Source organism: Pseudophryne corroboree, chromosome 1 (genome assembly GCF_028390025.1).
Source record: "Pseudophryne corroboree isolate aPseCor3 chromosome 1, aPseCor3.hap2, whole genome shotgun sequence".
In the NCBI taxonomy this organism is placed as follows: domain Eukaryota; kingdom Metazoa; phylum Chordata; class Amphibia; order Anura; family Myobatrachidae; genus Pseudophryne; species Pseudophryne corroboree.
Genome location: NC_086444.1, coordinates 847343335 through 847366830, shown reverse-complemented (window position 1 = coordinate 847366830; position 23496 = coordinate 847343335).

Sequence of the window (23496 nt, the reverse complement as noted above, 5' to 3'; positions counted from 1 at the left end):
TTCTGGGGAGATAATATATCCTAGAAATGCGATTTGCTGAACTTCAAATTCGCACTTCTCCAGCTTCGCCCCAAGCCGGTGGTCTCTGAGTTTCTGGAGGACTAAGCGTACATGCTTCCGATGTTCCTCCAGGGAATGGGAGAAGATTAGGATGTCATCTAAGTATACAACTAAGAATCTATCCAAATATTCCCTGAGCACATCATTCATGAAATCCTGGAAGACTGCCGGGGCATTACAGAGCCCAAAAGGCATCACCAAATATTCATAATGCCCTGAGTGGGTATTAAAGGCAGTCTTCCATTCATCCCCCTCTCTTATTCGGATTAGATTGTACGCACCGCGTAGGTCAATCTTAGAAAAAATGGTGGCAGTACGAAGCTGGTCAAACAAGACCGAAATGAGAGGCAGTGGGTATGAGTTTTTAATCGTGATACGGTTCAATTCCCTGAAGTCGATGCAGGGTCGCAACGAACCGTCCTTTTTACCCACGAAGAAGAACCCCGACCCAACTGGAGACTGTGAAGGTCTGATAAATCCCTTAGCCAAGTTCTCCTGAATGTACTCTGCCATAGCCTGAGTCTCAGGACGTGACAGGGAGTACAACCTGCTCTTGGGAAGCTTAGCATTTGGCAACAAATCAATGGCACAGTCATAGGGGCGATGGGGAGGTAGTACCTCTGCAACTTTTTTGGAGAACACGTCCGCAAAATCTGCATAACACCCTGGCAATCCTGGCAAACTTAGCTGCGAGAGCCTGACTGGAAGGCTCAAGCAACTCCTGAAACAATCAGTACCCCAACTAAGAATCTCCCCAGAGACCCAGTCAAATTGAGGATTGTGGGCCCTTAACCAGGGTAACCCCAACACCAATGGGGCAAAAGTACAGACAGTCACATAAAAGGACAATTTTTCAGAGTGTGTGGCTCCAATAAACAAAGAAATCTGGCTAGTGCAAGAGGTAATTTTACCTTGGGATAATGGTTCCCCGTTTAACCCACAAATCTCAATTTCCGATGCCAAGGGTACTAAGGGAACAGAGTGTTTTAGGGCGAATTGGCGGTCCATAAAAACCCCGTCGGCCCCACTGTCCACAAAGGCCTAAGTCTTGACAGTTTGACCGAGGATCTTCAAGGTCACCGGAATGATAAAAGTCTTCTTGGGAAATTCTGACTTCTGGCCTGACAGGATATTTCCCATCACCCTCAGGCCCTGAAGTTTTCCGGCTTTTCTGGGCATGATACTACCACATGACCTTTATTCCCACAGTACAAACACAACCCCTGCTGTCTCCTCCGCGTCTTCTCACGCGAGGAGAGGCGGGTAGCCCCAATCTGCATAGGCTCCTCAGAAAATTCCTCAGAGTCTGAGGTTCCCTTGGGAAGGAAGGAAATCTCAGTCTCCCTTTCAAGCCTACGCTCTCTCAGCCGTCTATCCACCCGGATGGATAACTGCATGAGCTGATCCAAGCTATCAGGCAAGGGATATTGTACCAGTTGGTCCTTTATCTGGTTAGAAAGACCTCTTCGGTACTGGTGTCTCAGGGCTGGGTCATTCCACTGGGTATCATGGGCCAACCTCCGAAACTCCGTACAGTAAACCTCAACTGGCCTTCGCCCTTGCTTAAGGATCGAAATCTGAGCCTCGGCTGAGGCCGTCTTGTCAGGGTCATCATACAACATGCCCAGTGCCGTAAAAAAAGCATCAACACTTTTAAGCGACGGACAGTCAGGCTGCAACCCATATGCCCAGACCTGTGGGTCTCCTTGTAGCAAGGAAATCACTATGCCCACCCGCTGAATCTCCGACCCAGAAGACTGAGGCCTAAGCCGGAAGTATAGCTTGCAGCTCTCCTTGAAACAAAAGAACTGCGAGCGATCTCCAGAAAAACGATCCGGGAGATTTACTTTCGGCTCCTTAACCCCTGCAGGTGCTGCTGCTGCGGGAGCTCCGCCAGCAGCCTGGGAGGTGTGCATTTTAATGGACAAATCATTAAATTGCCGAGTCAGGACCTGCACCTGATCGACCACCTGTTGCAACGTATTTTGAGGGGTATGCTCCATATTCCCACAAAATTTCAACAGGAGTATTAGGCTGCTGAATATGTTATGCACACCAGTGCCTGCAGGAAAGTACTAGTGTCAGAACTGTTATGCACTCCAGTGTCTGCAGGAATGTACTGGTGTTTGAACTGTTATGCAAAACAAATGGACTCACAGACAAACTGGGGAATATGACATAACGTACACAGAAGGTGATAGGGTAACAAAATACACACACAGTGAACAGAGAAGCCCAGAGGCTAAGGAACTGGGTATCTCCCTTGTATTAGAACTGCTCAGATGTAAAAAGCAAGATGTTGTGTTTTAATACGTAGAGAACCCGAAATGCTGTTGCTAAGGGCAACAGCAAAACCCTAAAGGGTTACCAACGGGTGTGGCAGTAAACTCCTTGGTCAGAGATGGAATGATAGACACAAGGAGAGCCTCCACAATCCTGATTCTCACTTGCAGTGCACAGGTTTAAGCTTACTGCCACTAAACTGACCCCTGACACCTAGCACAGTGAGACAGGATTAGACAGGCAAGTGTTAGAATACAGCCGCAAACTTGCTAAGTTCACAGAGTAATAACAGAACCCCAGCAAGCTAAACGACTGACTCCAGTCTTACTGCTAGGTCTGGATTGGCAGAGTGTAATACCAAATCCCCAGGCCTATTTGCAGTAAGCAACAAACAAATACAAAGCTACACAGTACTGGCTAACTTTCATGAACTGACTAACCAACAGAGATTCAGCAGCATCTGCTTACCCTGAAAAGAGGCCTTATAAAGCAGGTGCTGTCCACGCCCCACTCAGACCTCACAGACTGTGAGCACAAAAACCAGCACCGGATCCCCTGCCGTGCACAGAGCCTATAACCACTGCACAGCAAAAGACCCGAACCGGAGTATCAGCTGCGCTCAGGTTACTCCACTAGCACTTGTCTCCCGGTTGCCATGACGACGTGGCAGCACAGGGCAGGAGACCCTAACATCCATTTCCTGTTTTATATCATGTTTGTATTAGAGATGAGCGGGTTCGGTTTCTCTGAATCCGAACCCGCCAGAACTTCATGTTTTTTTTCACGGGTCCGAGCGACTCGGATCTTCCCGCCTTGCTCGGTTAACCCGAGCGCGCCCGAACGTCATCATGACGCTGTCGGATTCTCGCGAGGCTCGGATTCTATCGCGAGACTCGGATTCTATATAAGGAGCCGCGCGTCGCCGCCATTTTCACACGTGCATTGAGATTGATAGGGAGAGGACGTGGCTGGCGTCCTCTCCGTTTAGACACTTGATTTACTAATTTTGGGGAGCATTAGGAGTACTCAGTAGTGTACAGTGCAGAGTTTTGCTGATAGTGACCAGTGACCACCACTTTTATTTATAATCCGTTCTCTGCCTGAAAAAAGCGATACACAGCACACAGTGACTCAGTCACATACCATATCTGTGTGCACTGCTCAGGCTCAGGCCAGTGTGCTGCATCATCTATTATCTATGTATAAGATTATATATCTGTCTGACTGCTCAGCTCACACAGCTTATAATTGTGGGGGAGACTGGGGAGCACTACTGCAGTGCCAGTTATAGGTTATAGCAGGAGCCAGGAGTACATAATATATTATATAGTGAGTGACCACCAGACACACAGTGCAGTTTATTTAATATATCCGTTCTCTGCCTGAAAAAAGCGATACACACAGTGACTCAGTCAGTCACATACCATATCTGTGTGCACTGCTCAGGCTCAGGCCAGTGTGCTGCATCATCTATATATATTATATATCTGTCTGACTGCTCAGCTCACACAGCTTATAATTGTGGGGGAGACTGGGGAGCACTACTGCAGTGCCAGTTATAGGTTATAGCAGGAGCCAGGAGTACATAATATTATATTAAAATTAAACAGTGCACACTTTTGCTGCAGGAGTGCCACTGCCAGTGTGACTAGTGACCAGTGACCTGACCACCAGTATATAATATTAGTAGTATACTATCTCTTTATCAACCAGTCTATATTAGCAGCAGACACAGTACAGTGCGGTAGTTCACGGCTGTGGCTACCTCTGTGTCGGCACTCGGCAGCCCGTCCATAATTGTATATACCACCTAACCGTGGTTTTTTTTTCTTTCTTTATACATACATACTAGTTACGAGTATACTATCTCTTTATCAACCAGTCTATATATTAGCAGCAGACACAGTACAGTGCGGTAGTTCACGGCTGTGGCTACCTCTGTGTCGGCACTCGGCAGCCCGTCCATAATTGTATATACCACCTAACCGTGGTTTTTTTTTCTTTCTTTATACATACATACTAGTTACGAGTATACTATCTCTTTATCAACCAGTCTATATATTAGCAGCAGACACAGTACAGTGCGGTAGTTCACGGCTGTGGCTACCTCTGTGTCGGCACTCGGCAGCCCGTCCATAATTGTATACTAGTATCCAATCCATCCATCTCCATTGTTTACCTGAGGTGCCTTTTAGTTGTGCCTATTAAAATATGGAGAACAAAAATGTTGAGGTTCCAAAATTAGGGAAAGATCAAGATCCACTTCCACCTCGTGCTGAAGCTGCTGCCACTAGTCATGGCCAAGACGATGAAATGCCAGCAACGTCATCTGCCAAGGCCGATGCCCAATGGCATAGTACAGAGCATGTCAAAACCAAAACACCAAATATCAGTAAAAAAAGGACTCCAAAACCTAAAATAAAATTGTCGGAGGAGAAGCGTAAACTTGCCAATATGCCATTTACCACACGGAGTGGCAAGGAACGGCTGAGGCCCTGGCCTATGTTCATGGCTAGTGGTTCAGCTTCACATGAGGATGGAAGCACTCAGCCTCTCGCTAGAAAACTGAAAAGACTCAAGCTGGCAAAAGGCAAAGCACCGCAAAGAACTGTGCGTTCTTTGAAATCCCAAATCCACAAGGAGAGTCCAATTGTGTCGGTTGCGATGCCTGACCTTCCCAACACTGGACGTGAAGAGCATGCGCCTTCCACCATTTGCACGCCCCCTGCAAGTGCTGGAAGGAGCACCCGCAGTCCAGTTCCTGATAGTCAGATTGAAGATGTCAGTGTTGAAGTACACCAGGATGAGGAGGATATGGGTGTTGCTGGCGCTGGGGAGGAAATTGACCAGGAGGATTCTGATGGTGAGGTGGTTTGTTTAAGTCAGGCACCCGGGGAGACACCTGTTGTCCGTGGGAGGAATATGGCCGTTGACATGCCAGGTGAAAATACCAAAAAAATCAGCTCTTCGGTGTGGAGGTATTTCACCAGAAATGCGGACAACAGGTGTCAAGCCGTGTGTTCCCTTTGTCAAGCTGTAATAAGTAGGGGTAAGGACGTTAACCACCTCGGAACATCCTCCCTTATACGTCACCTGCAGCGCATTCATAATAAGTCAGTGACAAGTTCAAAAACTTTGGGTGACAGCGGAAGCAGTCCACTGACCAGTAAATCCCTTCCTCTTGTAACCAAGCTCACGCAAACCACCCCACCAACTCCCTCAGTGTCAATTTCCTCCTTCCCCAGGAATGCCAATAGTCCTGCAGGCCATGTCACTGGCAATTCTGACGAGTCCTCTCCTGCCTGGGATTCCTCCGATGCATCCTTGCGTGTAACGCCTACTGCTGCTGGCGCTGCTGTTGTTGCCGCTGGGAGTCGATGGTCATCCCAGAGGGGAAGTCGTAAGCCCACTTGTACTACTTCCAGTAAGCAATTGACTGTTCAACAGTCCTTTGCGAGGAAGATGAAATATCACAGCAGTCATCCTACTGCAAAGCGGATAACTGAGGCCTTGGCATCCTGGGTGGTGAGAAACGTGGTTCCGGTATCCATCATTACTGCAGAGCCAACTAGAGACTTGTTGGAGGTACTGTGTCCCCGGTACCAAATACCATCTAGGTTCCATTTCTCTAGGCAGGCGATACCGAAAATGTACACAGACCTCAGAAAAAGAGTCACCAGTGTCCTAAAAAATGCAGCTGTACCCAATGTCCACTTAACCACGGACATGTGGACAAGTGGAGCAGGGCAGGGTCAGGACTATATGACTGTGACAGCCCACTGGGTAGATGTATGGACTCCCGCCGCAAGAACAGCAGCGGCGGCACCAGTAGCAGCATCTCGCAAACGCCAACTCTTTCCTAGGCAGGCTACGCTTTGTATCACCGCTTTCCAGAATACGCACACAGCTGAAAACCTCTTACGGCAACTGAGGAAGATCATCGCGGAATGGCTTACCCCAATTGGACTCTCCTGTGGATTTGTAGCATCGGACAACGCCAGCAATATTGTGTGTGCATTAAATCTGGGCCAATTCCAGCACGTCCCATGTTTTGCACATACCTTGAATTTGGTGGTGCAGAATTTTTAAAAAAACGACAGGGGCGTGCAAGAGATGCTGTCGGTGGCCAGAAGAATTGCGGGACACTTTCGGCGTACAGGCACCACGTACAGAAAACTGGAGCACCACCAAAAACTACTGAACCTGCCCTGCCATCATCTGAAGCAAGAAGTGGTAACGAGGTGGAATTCAACCCTCTATATGCTTCAGAGGTTGGAGGAGCAGCAAAAGGCCATTCAAGCCTATACAATTGAGCACGATATAGTAGGTGGAATGCACCTGTCTCAAGTGCAGTGGAGAATGATTTCAACGTTGTGCAAGGTTCTGATGCCCTTTGAACTTGCCACACGTGAAGTCAGTTCAGACACTGCCAGCCTGAGTCAGGTCATTCCCCTCATCAGGCTTTTGCAGAAGAAGCTGGAGGCATTGAAGAAGGAGCTAAAAGGGAGCGATTCCGCTAGGCATGTGGGACTTGTGGATGCAGCCCTTAATTCGCTTAACAAGGATTCACGGGTGGTCAATCTGTTGAAATCAGAGCACTACATTTTGGCCACCGTGCTCGATCCTAGATTTAAAGCCTACCTTGGATCTCTCTTTCCGGCAGACACAGGTCTGCTGGGGTTGAAAGACCTGCTGGTGACAAAATTGTCAAGTCAAGCGGAACGCGACCTGTCAACATCTCCTCCTTCACATTCTCCCGCAACTGGGGGTGCGAGGAAAAGGCTCAGAATTCCGAGCCCACCCGCTGGCGGTGATGCAGGGCAGTCTGGAGCGACTGCTGATGCTGACATCTGGTCCGGACTGAAGGACCTGACAACGATTACGGACATGTCGTCTACTGTCACTGCATATGATTCTCTCAACATTGATAGAATGGTGGAGGATTATATGAGTGACCGCATCCAAGTAGGCACGTCACACAGTCCGTACTTATACTGGCAGGAAAAAGAGGCAATTTGGAGGCCCTTGCACAAACTGGCTTTATTCTACCTAAGTTGCCCTCCCACAAGTGTGTACTCCGAAAGAGTGTTTAGTGCCGCCGCTCACCTTGTCAGCAATCGGCGTACGAGGTTACATCCAGAAAATGTGGAGAAGATGATGTTCATTAAAATGAATTATAATCAATTCCTCCGCGGAGACATTGACCAGCAGCAATTGCCTCCACAAAGTACACAGGGAGCTGAGATGGTGGATTCCAGTGGGGACGAATTGATAATCTGTGAGGAGGGGGATGTACACGGTGATATATCGGAGGGTGAAGATGAGGTGGACATCTTGCCTCTGTAGAGCCAGTTTGTGCAAGGAGAGATTAATTGCTTCTTTTTTGGGGGGGGTCCAAACCAACCCGTCATATCAGTCACAGTCGTGTGGCAGACCCTGTCACTGAAATGATGGGTTGGTTAAAGTGTGCATGTCCTGTTTTGTTTATACAACATAAGGGTGGGTGGGAGGGCCCAAGGACAATTCCATCTTGCACCTCTTTTTTCTTTTCTTTTTCTTTGCATCATGTGCTGATTGGGGAGGTTTTTTTTGGAAGGGACATCCTGCGTGACACTGCAGTGCCACTCCTAGATGGGCCCGGTGTTTGTGTCGGCCACTAGGGTCGCTAATCTTACTCACACAGCTACCTCATTGCGCCTCTTTTTTTCTTTGCGTCATGTGCTGTTTGGGGAGGGTTTTTTGGAAGGGACATCCTGCGTGACACTGCAGTGCCACTCCTAGATGGGCCCGGTGTTTGTGTCGGCCACTAGGGTCGCTAATCTTACTCACACAGCTACCTCATTGCGCCTCTTTTTTTCTTTGCGTCATGTGCTGTTTGGGGAGGGTTTTTTGGAAGGGCCATCCTGCGTGACACTGCAGTGCCACTCCTAGATGGGCCCGGTGTTTGTGTCGGCCACTAGGGTCGCTAATCTTACTCACACAGCTACCTCATTGCGCCTCTTTTTTTCTTTGCGTCATGTGCTGTTTGGGGAGGGTTTTTTGGAAGGGCCATCCTGCGTGACACTGCAGTGCCACTCCTAGATGGGCCCGGTGTTTGTGTCGGCCACTAGGGTCGCTAATCTTACTCACACAGCTACCTCATTGCGCCTCTTTTTTTCTTTGCGTCATGTGCTGTTTGGGGAGGGTTTTTTGGAAGGGCCATCCTGCGTGACACTGCAGTGCCACTCCTAGATGGGCCCGGTGTTTGTGTCGGCCACTAGGGTCGCTAATCTTACTCACACAGCTACCTCATTGCGCCTCTTTTTTTCTTTGCGTCATGTGCTGTTTGGGGAGGGTTTTTTGGAAGGGACATCCTGCGTGACACTGCAGTGCCACTCCTAGATGGGCCCGGTGTTTGTGTCGGCCACTAGGGTCGCTTATCTTACTCACACAGCGACCTCGGTGCAAATTTTAGGACTAAAAATAATATTGTGAGGTGTGAGGTATTCAGAATAGACTGAAAATGAGTGTAAATTATGGTTTTTGAGGTTAATAATACTTTGGGATCAAAATGACCCCCAAATTCTATGATTTAAGCTGTTTTTTAGTGTTTTTTGAAAAAAACACCCGAATCCAAAACACACCCGAATCCGACAAAAAAAATTCGGTGAGGTTTTGCCAAAACGCGTTCGAACCCAAAACACGGCCGCGGAACCGAACCCAAAACCAAAACACAAAACCCGAAAAATTTCAGGCGCTCATCTCTAGTTTGTATAACTATTTATTGATGCTAGAAAGGTCGCCAGAATTATTACAAATGGTATTCATGGTATTATTTTGTATTTATATTTTTATATAATCTTATCTTTTATGTATTGATACAGTTGTTTTGTTTCTATTACTACTTTGTGAGTTATTTAAACAAGCTTGTTTTTTATTACATGTGTTTTAATGATATGTTAATGTGAAAGTTACTATTGGTTAAATGGGACCATGTGACTGAAATGGTTTAGGATAAATCCTGGGATACCGGGGTTAGTTCATTACTTCTTGACAAAGGGGTGAGTAAACCCCGAAATGCATTGAAGTTACTTTTGTTTGACTCTTCATCCACCACGAGACAACTGCTGTGACACCTCCATCCGAACAGGAAACTACACTGGAACATCGCGGTGATATCTCTCGTCCCTATGATGTGGGTCTGAATCCGGTTTTATTCTGAACTTTTTTTTGCTTCTTTTACTGGATAAATAAACCACCTTGTTTGGGAAAGTACATTGGGTTGCCTGTCTCCTGCCTGCAAGTGCCGGTGATTAAAAGATACCTTTTGGTGTACTCGTGACAGAATTTTAATGTAAGTTTTACTCTTGAAGCCTGCTATTCCTGACGAACGGCCAGCTGCTTCCACTGAATACCTTTATGGGAGAGCGGGACAGAACACTAATGTGAGTGTCTTTCCATTTGCATGGGATCACCTGACCGCTGATCTGGATAAAGCACTGCACTCTTAGGTTTTGTTACCTTTGAGAAGCGCTGGTTTTTAAACAAATTTTTGTGATATTAGTCTGTTTTCTTTTGGATTCTGAAGAGTGAATCCTACTTGTTAGAAACTAGATGCTAAGAATCATTTGTAGCATAGGCCTGCATCCAGTCATTATAATTCTTTTCCAAGGATTCCCAGCAGTCCAGCTTACAGATGCTCAGGTTGAGCATAAGATATTCCTAGTTGAGTGTTAAAAATCATGCCTTTGCTAGATTTTTATTACTAGCGCCTAAAAGCGTGTAAATGGATATGCGGATAGAACAAATTCATTCTGGCAACCCAATAACCACTTGTGCTAATGCCCGCAGTCTGTTGATGCTGTGTGCTCTTTTTACATGTACTCTCCCTCCATTCTTCCTCTGACAGTAAGTGGTTACTTATGCTTGTCTGTCACTGTTATATGGTGTGATTTACTGACAGTTGGTGATTGCTCTGATGCAGGGTCGACCTGACTATTACGCTGGGTACGCGACCACGTAGAGCGCCATACTAGAGCTCAAAATCTAAATTGAAAAGAGTGATGGGGCAATACGATACTTCAGATACCTCTGACGTAGACAGTATGGGAAGCTAATCTATGAAGTAAGCATCTGGAAGGTGGCAGTGCAAAGTTGGGAGTAGTACAGTAAGTATGGAGTATTAGTCTGCTAATTTCAGTAGTTTTTCAGTTACAACAAAGGGACAAGGTTATTTACTTACAATATGTTGGCGTCTTTATGAGGTCTCTGAGTTCTGAATTCCAAAAATATTGCAAACTTTATGACAGACTTCTCTTATGGTATCACTTGCCGTTACGAACAATAATATTCTGTGATATAAAGTAAGAAGGTTGCAATCTTTTTCTATCTGGTTTATCCCTTACTTACCTCTTTCCTCTTCAGTCTCTACTTAACATTGCAGGCAGACTGATCTTTTACTCACACCACTTTCTTCTGTCTCCCGTCTCTACCAATTCCTCTGCTGACTCCCTATAACCCTCAGTATTCAATCAGAACTCTACACCTTCACCCCCAAAGCTCTTACCTTCTCCTCTTCCATATATATCCCCTTCCACACACACACAATCCTGTCAGCAGGTGACAGTCACCTCTCCATCCCATCTACAAGATTTCTCAATTGCTGCCCCCAATGTCCCCCAATCTCAAGTGCTTTAAATGCTTCCTCAATATTCATGTAATTATATAAGCCTAATGGACCAATGCATGATCCCACATATATGGCCCACTGCTATATCTACTTCATCTCTTACTAGTATCAGCACTTGTAATTCTCCCATTTAGAATGTAAGCTCTCATGAACAGGGTCCTCCATCCTCTTGTCTCATCCGACCTCACATGGTCAACATGCAATAGGTTGCCACGGTCAAAAGGTGTCACGGTCCAGGGCACCGCTGGCTAGGAAGCCTGTCACTTACCAGTTCGGGTGTTGTGGCAGGGGCTCTCTGGGAGTGCCATGGGCTGCTGGCAGCAGGCAGGAGGTGCGGGTAGGCTGGCAGGGGGATGCTTTGGTTGGTTCTGGGCTCAGGCTGGCTGTGGGAGGCCGGCGGCGCCGGGTTGTGGGCTTCACCATCTTGGTTATGATCACATGCTGCTGGGAGCCAATCAGGTTGCTGGAAGCTCTGTGCTGAGTTTGTCCAATCAGCACTTACCTGCAGGTATTTAACCAGAGTTTCCCAATTGCAGAATTGTCAGTGCAACGTCTCTGGTCACACAGGAGTAGTGTGGCTAATCCATGCTCTACAGCCTTGTTTCCCTAGCATCCAGGGTGCTTTTAGCATTGTCCTTTGGGACTGATTCTACTCCACATCAGTTTACTAGTCTGGCCAGCCCATGAATTAACTCAGCAGCACCTCCGACCCCTGCCTCCACTGCCACAGTCACCAAACCCTCCAATGAGAGCTTCCCCTCACTCATATTACGGTGGTGGTCTTCCTGAGGCACATCTAGCTCTGAATTGTTTATCTGGGACACAGCATGAAAAAGACTTTCATACGGCCAGCTCGGCTATTATTTAAAAAGGAAGTCCTCTCCGCTGCCCTAGCACCTGATTCGGGTCCATCACCAACCACAGATCTGACAGTTTGCACTGACCCAAAGTATATGGGGAGTGTCAAGGAGCTGGAGCGGATTTGTTACAGAGTCTCATTTCTCATTTGGAAGGATTGGAGACCTCTTAACAGCAGTTGGCACAATGTCTGCAGAAAATTTCAACTCGCCAGGACTCGATGCAAGCGAGCCTCACAGGTGAAGGTACATCCCGACGTACAAAGACCCCAGTTACCCAGCCTATTTCTACGTCATCTACCCTATGAATACCCACTCCAAGCAATTTTGATGGGAACCCTAAGTTATGTCATGGGTTTTTGAATCAGTGCGAGGTGCACTTTTCTTTCCAGCCCTTCAACTTCTCATTTCAAAAAGCCAAGGTGGCGTATTTTTTATTTACTTGCTAGCTTCGCCCTAGAGTGGGTTTCGCCATTGTAGGAGAGAGACGACCCAATGCTCCACAACTATTCTGAGTTCCTTACCACCTCAGCGTCCATAGAGATTATGCGGATCTGGCAGGAGAATCGAACCGTCAGTCAGTACATGCTTCAGTTCCAAGCATTGGCTTCAGAACTTAATTGGAATGAGGAGGCTCTAACCTCTAACAGTCCAGCATTTTGGAATGGTCTTTCTGATCGAGTCATAGACAACTTAGCCATCCGTGAGCTGTCTGCAATTCTGAATGACGTAATTTCCTTCTCTACCAAAGTGGATCTACGCTTTTGGGAAAGGTAACTGGAGAAGAGTAAGAGGGATCGTTTTAGGTACCAACCTCCAGAGCCGTCTTAACAGCAGTGTAGGCCCCTGGGCACAGCAATGCACTGGGCCCCCTACCCATGCTCCAGCGGTAGCAGTGGGAGGAGCTATCAGCAGCAGCTTTGATGTCCCGCGGGCAGTAGGGGGTGTTCTATCTTCTGCCCAGCATGTAGGACCTGAAGCAGTGATTTCTGCTAATTACTCCTTTACTGCACAGATGGGGTCATTGGGCTGAATGAAGAAGCCCTGGTACATGACTTCCAGGGTGGTAGGGGGTGTTTAATACGTAGGGGAGGGGTGGCTAGTGGGGTTCACTACGATAGGCCAGCGGTCGGGCTCCCGGCGACCAGCATACCGGTGCCGGGAGCCCGACCGCCGGCTTACCGACAGTGTGGCGAGCGCAAATGAGCTACGCGCGCCACACTATATTATTCTCCCTCCAGGGGGGTCGTGGACCCCCACGAGGGAGAATAAGTGTCAGTATGCCGGCTGTCGGGATCCCGGCGCCGGTATACTGTGCGCCGGGATCCCGTCAGTCGGCATACAGAAGACCACCCGGCTAGTGGAGTGGGCTTAATATTTATCATTTTACAGTGGGAGGGCAGCTTGCTTGACTGCAGATATCTCAAGTTCCTGAAAATATATTTCTTAGCTTTGAATCGGATAAAATACTATAGCGTCTCACCTTTCAGAAGATTCTGGGGACTTGGGGATCAGAGTTCTGGAGCCAGAGCAATTCACCAACGAAAATCTAAAACTGCATATTAGGCATGTGGAGCTGGAGCAATGACCAGCTGCTTGAAGACTGATATCTCTAGTTCTGGGCATAGTAGAGACACATTGCCAGTGTCCACTAAAAGGGAAGAGTCCAAGCTTTTGGCTTATACCCTTAGAAATACCCAAAGTCAGACAGAACCTGAAATATCTGGCTGGGAAAAGCAATTAACAGGCTTGGATGGGGACCACTGCTTTCAAGTCGGATATCTCCGGTTCCCCAGGGCCGATTTTCAAAAATCTGGTACCCCTGGAAAGAGGGGACCCTCAGCTATCAGCCTAGGGCCCTTATTCTCTTGGGGCCCTTGGGCAAGAGCCCATTGAGCCCATACGAAAAGACGGCCCTGCCAACCTCCACCGCCCACGGTGGCTAGTAACCCGATGGTAGTTCCTACTGAGAAACCAATGCAGGTTAACTGAACCCTTCTTACTCCAGAGAAGCGTTTAAGGAGACACCGGGATAATCTACTGTATGTCTCTACTGGGGAACTTCAGGACATCTAGTGTCCTAGTAGAGATTGAAGGTTAAATAAACAGTTTGTGGTTTCTCCCTCATTATGTGGTAAATGGACTAATTGCTGAGGCAGACAAAGGGATTTCATTTAAAAAAAAAAAAAAAAACAGAGAAAAGTGACCTGTGCTTTGTACTTTGATTTCTTGCACCATTTCAGCGGTGATGAAATTCCCTGCCACTCTGAAATCTATGAGAGAAAATATGTGTCTAGGGCCTTGTGGTAATTCTAAACAAACTTCCTTTACTGGTTCCGATTGTTTTGGAGGCTGACGTTGTACTCCTAACCTGGTGTCTTCCTGGTCAGTTAGGAGAGCTAATCTCTACTAGTAATACTGGCTACACTAAGGGGGTAATTCCAAGTTGATCGCAGCAGGAATTTTGTTAGCAGTTGGGCAAAACCATGGCCCTCATTCCGAGTTGTTTGCTCGCTAGCTGCTTTTAGCAGCATTGCACACGCTAGGCCCCCGCCCTCTGGGAGTGTATCTTAGCTTAGCAGAATTGCGAACGAAAGATTAGCAGATTTGCGAATAGAAATTTCTTAGCAGTTTCTGAGTAGCTCCAGACTTACTCAGCCATTGCGATCAGTTCAGTCAGTTTTGTTCCTGGTTTGACGTCACAAACACACCCAGCGTTCGCCCAGACACTCCCCCGTTTCTTCAGACACTCCCGCGTTTTTCCCAGAAACGGTAGCGTTTTTTTGCACACTCCCATAAAACAGCCAGTTTCGGCCCAGAAACACCCACTTCCTGTCAATCACACTCCGATCACCAGAACGATGAAAAATCCTCGTTATGCCGTGAGTAAAATACCTAACTTTTGAGTAAAATAACTAAGCGCATGCGCTCTGCGACCCATGCGCATGCGCAGTAAGCGACTAATCGCAATATAGCGAAACTCGGCAACGAGCGAACAACTCGGAATGAGGGCCCATGTGCACTGCAGGGGAGGCAGATATAACATGTGCAGAAAGAGTTAGATTTGGGTGGGTTATTTTTTTTCTGTGCAGGGTAAATACTGGCAGCTTTATTTTTACACTGCAAATTAGATTGCAGATTGAACACACCACACCCAAGTCTAACTCTCTCTGCACATGCTAAATCTGCCTCCCCTGCAGTGCACATGGTTTAGCCCAACTGCTAACAAAATTCCTGCTGCGATCAACTTGGAATTACCCCCTAAGTTCCTCCATCTCCAGAGCCGGCCTTAGGTATAGGCAAACTAGGCAAATGCCTAGGGCATTTGGTATGCCTAGGGGCACAAGCAGCTTTTGCTGATTAAAATTATATGCGGCATGCCTATATAATGTGTGTGACTGCGGCAGTATCTGCATACGAAGTGCTATGTTGCGTGTATTCATGGAAATCACTGTAATGTAGCATTTTGTATGCAGATACAGCCACAGTCAAACACAGAATATAGGCATACTGCATATCATTTTAATCAGCAGGCGCTGCTTGTAAGTCCTAGTAACATAGCAATGGAAATAAGATGGTTTTTCATAAACAAAAGGCACCCGACGTTAGCAGAGCTGCCAGCTGAATCATGCCAGGCATTTCCTGCAGAACTAGCGGCGGTGCTAGGGGGCACCAGCCAAAATGTTGCCTAGGGCATCATATTGGTTAGGGCCAGCTCTGTCCATCTCTACTCAAAAAGTACAATTTTTGTACAAGCTAATAACCTCTAAGGAACGTATTACACTTCCCTTGATATCCTATAATGCATGGAAAATAGTTGTAATGTCTGACTTTTATGCCCAGAGCTATTCAATTATAGTCCCATAACCTCACGTGGTAAATCTGTGGCTAACACATGTTAACCCATTGATTCCAGGATAAGTACCAAGAGCTGTAGGTTAAAACACTGGTTCCCAAAATGGGTGTCATGGCACCCTGGGGTTCTGTGGGGCACTGGCAGGGGTGCCACAGTTTGGTGGTGCATGACCAAATAAAAAAATATATGATCAGTACGGATGGTGTAATGGTTAACATTACTGCCACACAGCTCACTAGTCATGGGTTCGATTCCCACCATGGTTCTAACTGTGCGGAGTTTGTATGTTCTCCCTGTACTTGCGTGGGTTTCCTCCGGGTACTCCGGTTTCCTCCCACAGTCCAAAAATATACTGGTAGGTTAATTGGCTTCCAACAAAATTAACCCTAGCATGAATGTGTGTATATGTGATAGGGAATATAGATTGTAAGCTCCACTGGGGCAGGGACTGACATGAATGAGCAAATATTCTCTGTAAAGCGCTGCGGAATATGTGTGCGCTATATAAATAACTGGTAATAAATAAATAAATAAGAAAATGATCACTGTAATAGACAAAACCAGTTCTGGTGGCTGCCAATTATAAATATGTGGACAAATAGAATACAAACCCTGTCCACTAGCACATAACTAAACTTAAGGATGACAGGAATTTGCTTAATTTAATATTTTTTTTCTGAATTTCTCAATAAGAAACGTTTGGTCTAGGGACACCATGAAAAACATACTGATGAAGGTGCTATAATTCAAGAAAGTTTGGGAACCACTTGGTAAACACATTAGCGGCGGCCATGATATAGGCAGACAGACTTAGGGCTTAATTCAAACCTGGTTGCTGCAGCATCAGCGAAAGCAGGCATGCGCACATGTGAGATTCGAAGGCATCTGACTGGTGCAATCGCCTCTGCCTGATTGACAGGCAGAGGTGGTCATGGGGCGTGTCGACGGCATTGAGGCTGCATTTTCGGGGTTGGGCTGCGGTAGACAGAGGTTAGTTGAGGTCACCCACAAGAGTGACCTCAATTAACCTCACAGTCTACCGCAGACAGAAATTTTCTCACCATTGACTATAATAGAGGACCGCGATCCTCCATTATAGCATATGCACTCCGCCTGATTGACAGGCCAGAAGTGCACAGCCAATCAGGAGAGTACTATGATATAGCGCTCTCTGATTGGCTGACGGGTCCCCAACTGACAGAAGCCACGAGGGGTCCCACTATTCGGGGAAAGGGGATACATGTGTAAACATGGATCCCCATTAGTGCGATGGACCAGGTGTTTGTGTTTTTTTTTTAACCCATGGATATATATTTTTTACAGGTACCCTACTGGATTCTTCTGGCAAGTGAACGTGAATGGGGGCGTGGGATGTAGTAGGTAAGTATGTGTGAGTGTGTGTTTTAATAAATTTATATTTTCATGGTGTGTGTGTGTATTTGAATATTTCTTTTGGTGTGGAACTAAAGGTACCAGCGGGCCCTTTAATGCTCTGCATGCTGGTACTTGTGGTTCTCCAAGTACCCGCATGCGGGGGGGGCTTGCTGGGACCTGTAGTTCCCCTCCAAAAGACAATATTTATTTTATTCTTTTTTTATATACTTTTTATGACTATCAGCCCTCCATCCACAGCCCACGTATGGAGTGGACAGCCTTGAGCTTCACCCCTGGCTGTTGGGTGCCTGGAGGGGGGGACCCCTTTATTGTAGTGGGGACCCCTTTATTGTAGGGGTCCCCACTCCCCAAGGGAACCCCAGCCAGAGGTGACTAGTTGGGTGGGTTAATGCCACGGCCGCAGGGACCTACATAAATGTGTCCCCCGGCTGTGGCATTATCTCCCTGGCTAGTGCAGCCCGGTGCTGGTTTTAAAAATTCGGGGAACCCCTACGTGTTTTGTCTTTCGTATTTTTGGAACCAGGGGGGTCATTCCGAGTTGATCGTAGCTGTGCTAAATTTAGCACAGCTACGATCAGGCACTCAGACATGCGGGAGGACGCCCAGCACAGGGCTAGTCCGCCCCGCATGTCAGTATCGCCCCCCCCCCCACCCCACAGAAGTACAATAGCATCGCACAGCGGCAATGCTTTTGCATTTCAGGAGTTACTCCCGGCCAGCGCAGCTTCTGCGGCTGGCCGGGAGAACCTCTTCGCTGCCCTGGGTCGCAGCAGCTGCGTGTGATGTCACGCAGCCGCCGGGGCCCGCCCCCCAACTGTCCGGCCACACCTGCGTTTCCCGGACCGCGCTCCCTAAATGGTGGCTTAACGCTGCAGTCCAGCCCACTCCGGCCCAGCGACCGCCTCTGCCTGTCAATCAGGCAGAGGAGATCGCTAGGGAGTGACGGCCTTTGGCCGTCTGGCATGCGCCGGTGCACTGCTGCGCTGGCACATGCACAGTTCCGACCCGACCGCTGCACTGCGATAAACTGCAGCGAGCGATCGAGTCAGAATGACCCCCCAGGACCAGTCCAGGGGGTATATTTACTAAAATTCGTATTTGTGTCGATTTGAAGGGTGATTAAACACGAATGACATCGAATGTGTGAATTCGCTACTTTTTGAATTTTTTACGCCACATTTACTAAGCTGTCGTATTCTGCATTTTCGTTTTTTCCGATGTCGATGTATTTCGTAATTTCGGCCAGTGTTTTACGGGAGTGAATAGTAAAACACTGCCGACATTAACACAATGAATCTCGGCCGGATCTGTGAGATCCGTGCAGGGCTTCATTGTGCACCTTTACAAAAAAAATTAAAGAGTTAAAAATCTAGAAAAAAACTGCGTGGGGTCCCTCCTCCTAAGCAAAACCAGCCTCAGGCTCTTTGAGCCGGCCCTGGTTGAAAAAATATGGGGGGGAAATTGACAGGGGTACCCCCATATTTGATCAACCAGCACCGGGCTCTGCGCCTGGTCCTGGTGCCAAAAATACAGGGGACAAAAAGCGTAGGGATCCCCCGTATTTTTAGAACCAGTACCGGGCTCCACTGGTCAGAGAGATAATGCCACAGCCGGGGGACACTTTTATATCGGTCCCTGCGGCCCTGGCATTAAATCACTAACTAGTCAACCCTGGCCGTGGTACCCTGGAGGAGTGCGGTCAGCGGTGAGGTTACTCGCGGTCAACCGCTGACCGCAAAGTTCCCACCATTGGATACAATGGAGCGCCTATGCGCTACATTGTATCTCTGCCGTGCGCAGCCTGACTGACAGCTCAGGAGCGCACAGCCAATCAGGAGAGTGCCACGACGTGGTGCTCCCTGATTGGCTGAAGAGACCCTCTGTGACAGGAGTCACGGGGGGTCTCGGCAGTCGGGGGAAAGGGGTCCCATGTGTAAACATGGGACCCCTTTCAGTGCGTGGTTCGGGTTTTTCGGTTTATTTTTTTGCCAAGTACGTGGATTACAAGCTCAGAAGAGGACCGATCTACACTGGATTTTTGTGAGTATCATTTTATTCACAGGTACCCCATGGATTCTACTTGGAGAAGTGGACCGACCCTCGTGTGAACATAGGTAAGTATGTGTGAATGTAGGTGTGCACGTATGTAATAAAGTTGTACTTTCAAGGTGTGTGAGTTCTGTTTTTATTTTGGTATTTTTTTTGTAGTAGTACCACAGGTACCAGTGGGCCCATTTTTCCACCGCATGCTGGTACTTGTGGTTCTTATTTTTACACAAGGCTATCAGCCCCCCATCCGCAGCCCTTGGATGGGGGGACAGCCTCGGGCTTCACCCTTTGGTGGCTGGAGGGGGGGGGCACTTGATTTAAGGGGTCCCCACTCCTCCAGGGTACCACGGCCAGGTGTGACTAGTTAGTGATTTAATGCCAGGGCCGCAGGGACCGATATAAAAGTGTCCCCCGGCTGTGGCATTATCTCTTTGACTAGTGGAGCCCGGTGCTGGTTCAAAAAATATGGGGGACCCCTACGTTTTTTGGCCCCCGTATTTTTTGCACCAGGACCGGACGCAGAGCCCGGTGCTGGTTGTTCAAATATGGGTGAACCCCAGTCATTCCCCCCCCCCCCCCCCATATTTTTAAAACCAGGACCGGCTCAAAGAGCCCGAGGCTGGTTTTGCTTAGGAGGGGGGACCCCACGCATTTTTTTAAAAAAATTTTTAACAGTATCCCACCCCTTCCCACTGATAAACATGCACGGATCTCATGGATCCGTGCATGACTATCAGAACACGTTAAAAAAAAGCAGGTCTATTTTAAAACTTCTTTTTTTTTACGAATTGTATTTTTTCACGGCAGTGTTTGTGAAATAGAATTTTTAGTAAATTACCGAGTTGTATGAAATAACAGGCATATTTGACCGATGGTGTATTCATTCGTATTTTTTTTCTTTGACTTCCAAAAAAATACGAATGCCCTCATCACTGCCGAGATTTTAGTTTAGTAAATTCCCGAGATGACACTTTGAAGAAAAAACAGCAAATCGGTCAAAATCGGGAGCTTAGTAAATATACCCCCAAGAGCCCAGTGCTGGTTGTATAAATACTGGCTACCCTTATGCATCTCCCCCCCCCCCACCCCCCCCATTATTTTAACAACCAGGACCGGCTCAAAGAGCCCAGGGCTGGTTATGCTTATGAGAGTGACCCTGCACAATTTTTTTTTTAGATTTATTAACTATTTCACATACTTTTACACAGAGATGCATGCACGAATCTCACTGATCCGTGCATGATTCTCCAAACACACCAGCCAAAAGCAGGTCTATTTGAAAGTTCTCTTTCTGTACGAATTCCATGCTTTTCCGGCAGTGTTTGGCTATTGTCGCCAGTGATTGGGAATATGAACCCTTAGTAAATTCCCGTGTTGTATGAGGTGTATGCAGGGCCGGATCAAGGTCTGTGCAGAATCTGCAATCCGTTCTTTCACATGCTTGGGGCTGCCCATCGCAGGACAAGGTCTGTGTACTGGGATGCAGTGTGGCCATGGAGGTGCTTAAAATACTTTTTTTTCATTATTTTTTTCTAAAGGTACGTTATTAAGCCACGCCCCTTGAAAAGTACCTGGGCCCAGCCCGGCTCTCAACTGCCCTGGTCGCAGCAACTGTGGGTATGCAGGAGGTCTGCCACCATTTTTTAGATCACCATTTTTAGACGTCATGCAGCCACCCTGAAAATGCCGCCAACCCGCCCCCGTTTTCCTTGTGCCGCCCCTGCAATGCTCCGTCATCGCCCCACCCAGCCCTGCGAACACCTTTGCCTGTCAATCAGGCAGAGGCGTCCGCACCCACTGAGTCCCGGATGCATTCTGTGGCCACACACACGCAGGGTAGTACCTGCACGTGCGCACTGCCGCAGCCAGCAGGGTTATTGCCATTGCATTGCTAAGCAATGTGACCTGAATAACCCCTATAATACAGTACATAAACAATGAAGTACAGTACAGAAAAGCTTTTCATAAAATACAGAGAGCATAGAGACAGGATAGTTATAACATTTGGTAGAACTCTGTGTTTGTGAAGTGACACAATATACAATTTTGGTGTTATATGGTCAGTCTGAATAGTTTGGCCTGGAGAAGGTTCCGCATTAGTGCTGCTTGTTCCAGGGATAAAAACGTAAAATCAGCGCAAGACCATAAAAAATGTGATTGTGCAGGCTAGTCTGTTGAGAAGGATCTTTTAGCCAACGACCACTCAACACTCTGACAATTATTCTCTGTTGACCGTATTTCCATTAGGAGTCAGTAGAACATCTGTGGAACTTCAAATAATCACACATTTCAGGGAAAGGACAGAGGGGGTCATTCCGAGTTGTTCGCTCGCAAGCTGCTTTTAGCAGCTTTGCACACGCTAAGCCGCCGCCTACTGGGAGTGAATCTTAGCTTATCAAAATTGCGAACGAAAGATTAGCAAAATTGCGAATAGACACTTCTTAGCAGTTTCTGAGTAGCTCCACACTTACTCGGCATCTGCGATCAGTTCAGTGCTTGTCGTTGCTGGTTTGACGTCACAAACACATTCAGCGTTCGCCCAGACACTCCTCCGTTTCTCCAGCCACTCCCGCGTTTTTCCCAGAAACGGTAGCGTTTTTTCACACACACCCATAAAACGGCCTGTTTCCGCCCAGAAACACCCACTTCCTGTCAATCACCTACGATCACCAGAACGAAGAAAAAACCTTGTAATGCCGTGAGTAAAATACCTAACTGCATAGCAAATTTACTTGGCGCAGTCGCACTGCGGACATTGCGCATGCGCATTAGCGACTAATCGCTCCGTTGCGAGAAAAAAAATAACGAGCGAACAACTCGGAATGACCCCCAGAGCCTTTTTTATACAGCTATATCTTCCCACAACCACCAGACTTAATAATGCCCCAAATTTTCTGCCCATTCAGTATTTTAGTGACAACACTTATCTACAGTACGTGTTGTCACTAAATTATGTAATGGGCAGAAAATTTTGGCCATTGTAAGTGACAATTATTGTTGAATTAGATCAACACAAATTTTTATATAGTATTTGCATTTTAGCATTTTATTTTGTGGTAACCCCACAATTCAGCAATATTGCCTTTTAATATTTACAGTGATTAATAATATTATCTGCAAGTGATCCCAACCTCTTCAGATGACCTCTGCTAAATATATTTTCAGTAGTGATGTGATAGCCTTGATAAATATCTAAATGATTTATTCAGATGTTTTGCTATGACAGCAACCTTGGTTATTGCCTTGGGCTGGAGGCCACTCAATCTGCAATGGCATGCTGTTGTTGTTAGACTCAATAAATTCAGCCTACTTGAAAAAAGATTTCTGTAAAAAAGATGAACAACTTTATAGTACTTGTGTATCTGAGATTTACAGATTACTTTCTTACTATCACCTTGATATTTTAATGTATCTCTGGTCATTTTGAGTCAGAAAATTAGAATGTGTCATAGCAGACAGAATTATGGCATACTTGCCTACTTTTGAAAAGTAGTTTCAGGGAGATTATAGATTGCACTATAATGCGGGGAGTGCACCGTGCCATTGAGAGTGTGTGTGTCACGTTCCAGCCAAGGGGTGTCCACCCAAGGGGTGTGTGTGTCACATTCCACCCAAGGGGTGTGTTTATCTCCATCTATGTGGGGTGTGTCCTGCAGTAGCAGGTGAAAACTAAAGTACAAAATGCAGTACATAGGGCCTAATTCTGAGTTGATCGCAGCAGCAAATTTGTTAGCAGTTGGGCAAAACCATGTGCACTGCAGGGGGGGCAGATGTAACATGTGCACAGACAGGGCCGGTTCCGGGGCTTCTTGCGCCCTGGGCGGCATTAGGGGGCATGGCTTCATACAGGGGGCGTGGTCAGTTACGCCCCCTGTACTGTAGTAGGATGTGCGGTGCACGATGATGTCATCGCGCACCGCACAGAAAAGGTCCTCTCCACGAAGGAAAACTAGACGCTAAGCGTCTAGTTCCCTTCGTGGAGAGGACCTTTGCTGTGCGGTGCGCGATGACGTCAACGCGCACCGCACATCATTACAGTTAAGGTCCTCTCCAGGAAGGGAAACTAGACGCCTTCACAGCGGGCAGCCCACGAAGGGAAACTAGACGCGTAGCGTCTAGTTTCCCTTCACAGGACAGCGGGACAGCGGGCAGCGGGGGGCACCACAGCAGCAGCGGATCTTGCCATGGTGCGGCGCCCTCCGGATGGCGCCAGCGCCCTCCGGATGGCGCCAGCGCCCTCCGGAAGGCGGCCCCCGGGCAAAAGTCCTGCTTGCCCGTGGCAAGATCCGCTACTGTGCACAGAGAGTTAGATTTGGGTGGGGTGTATT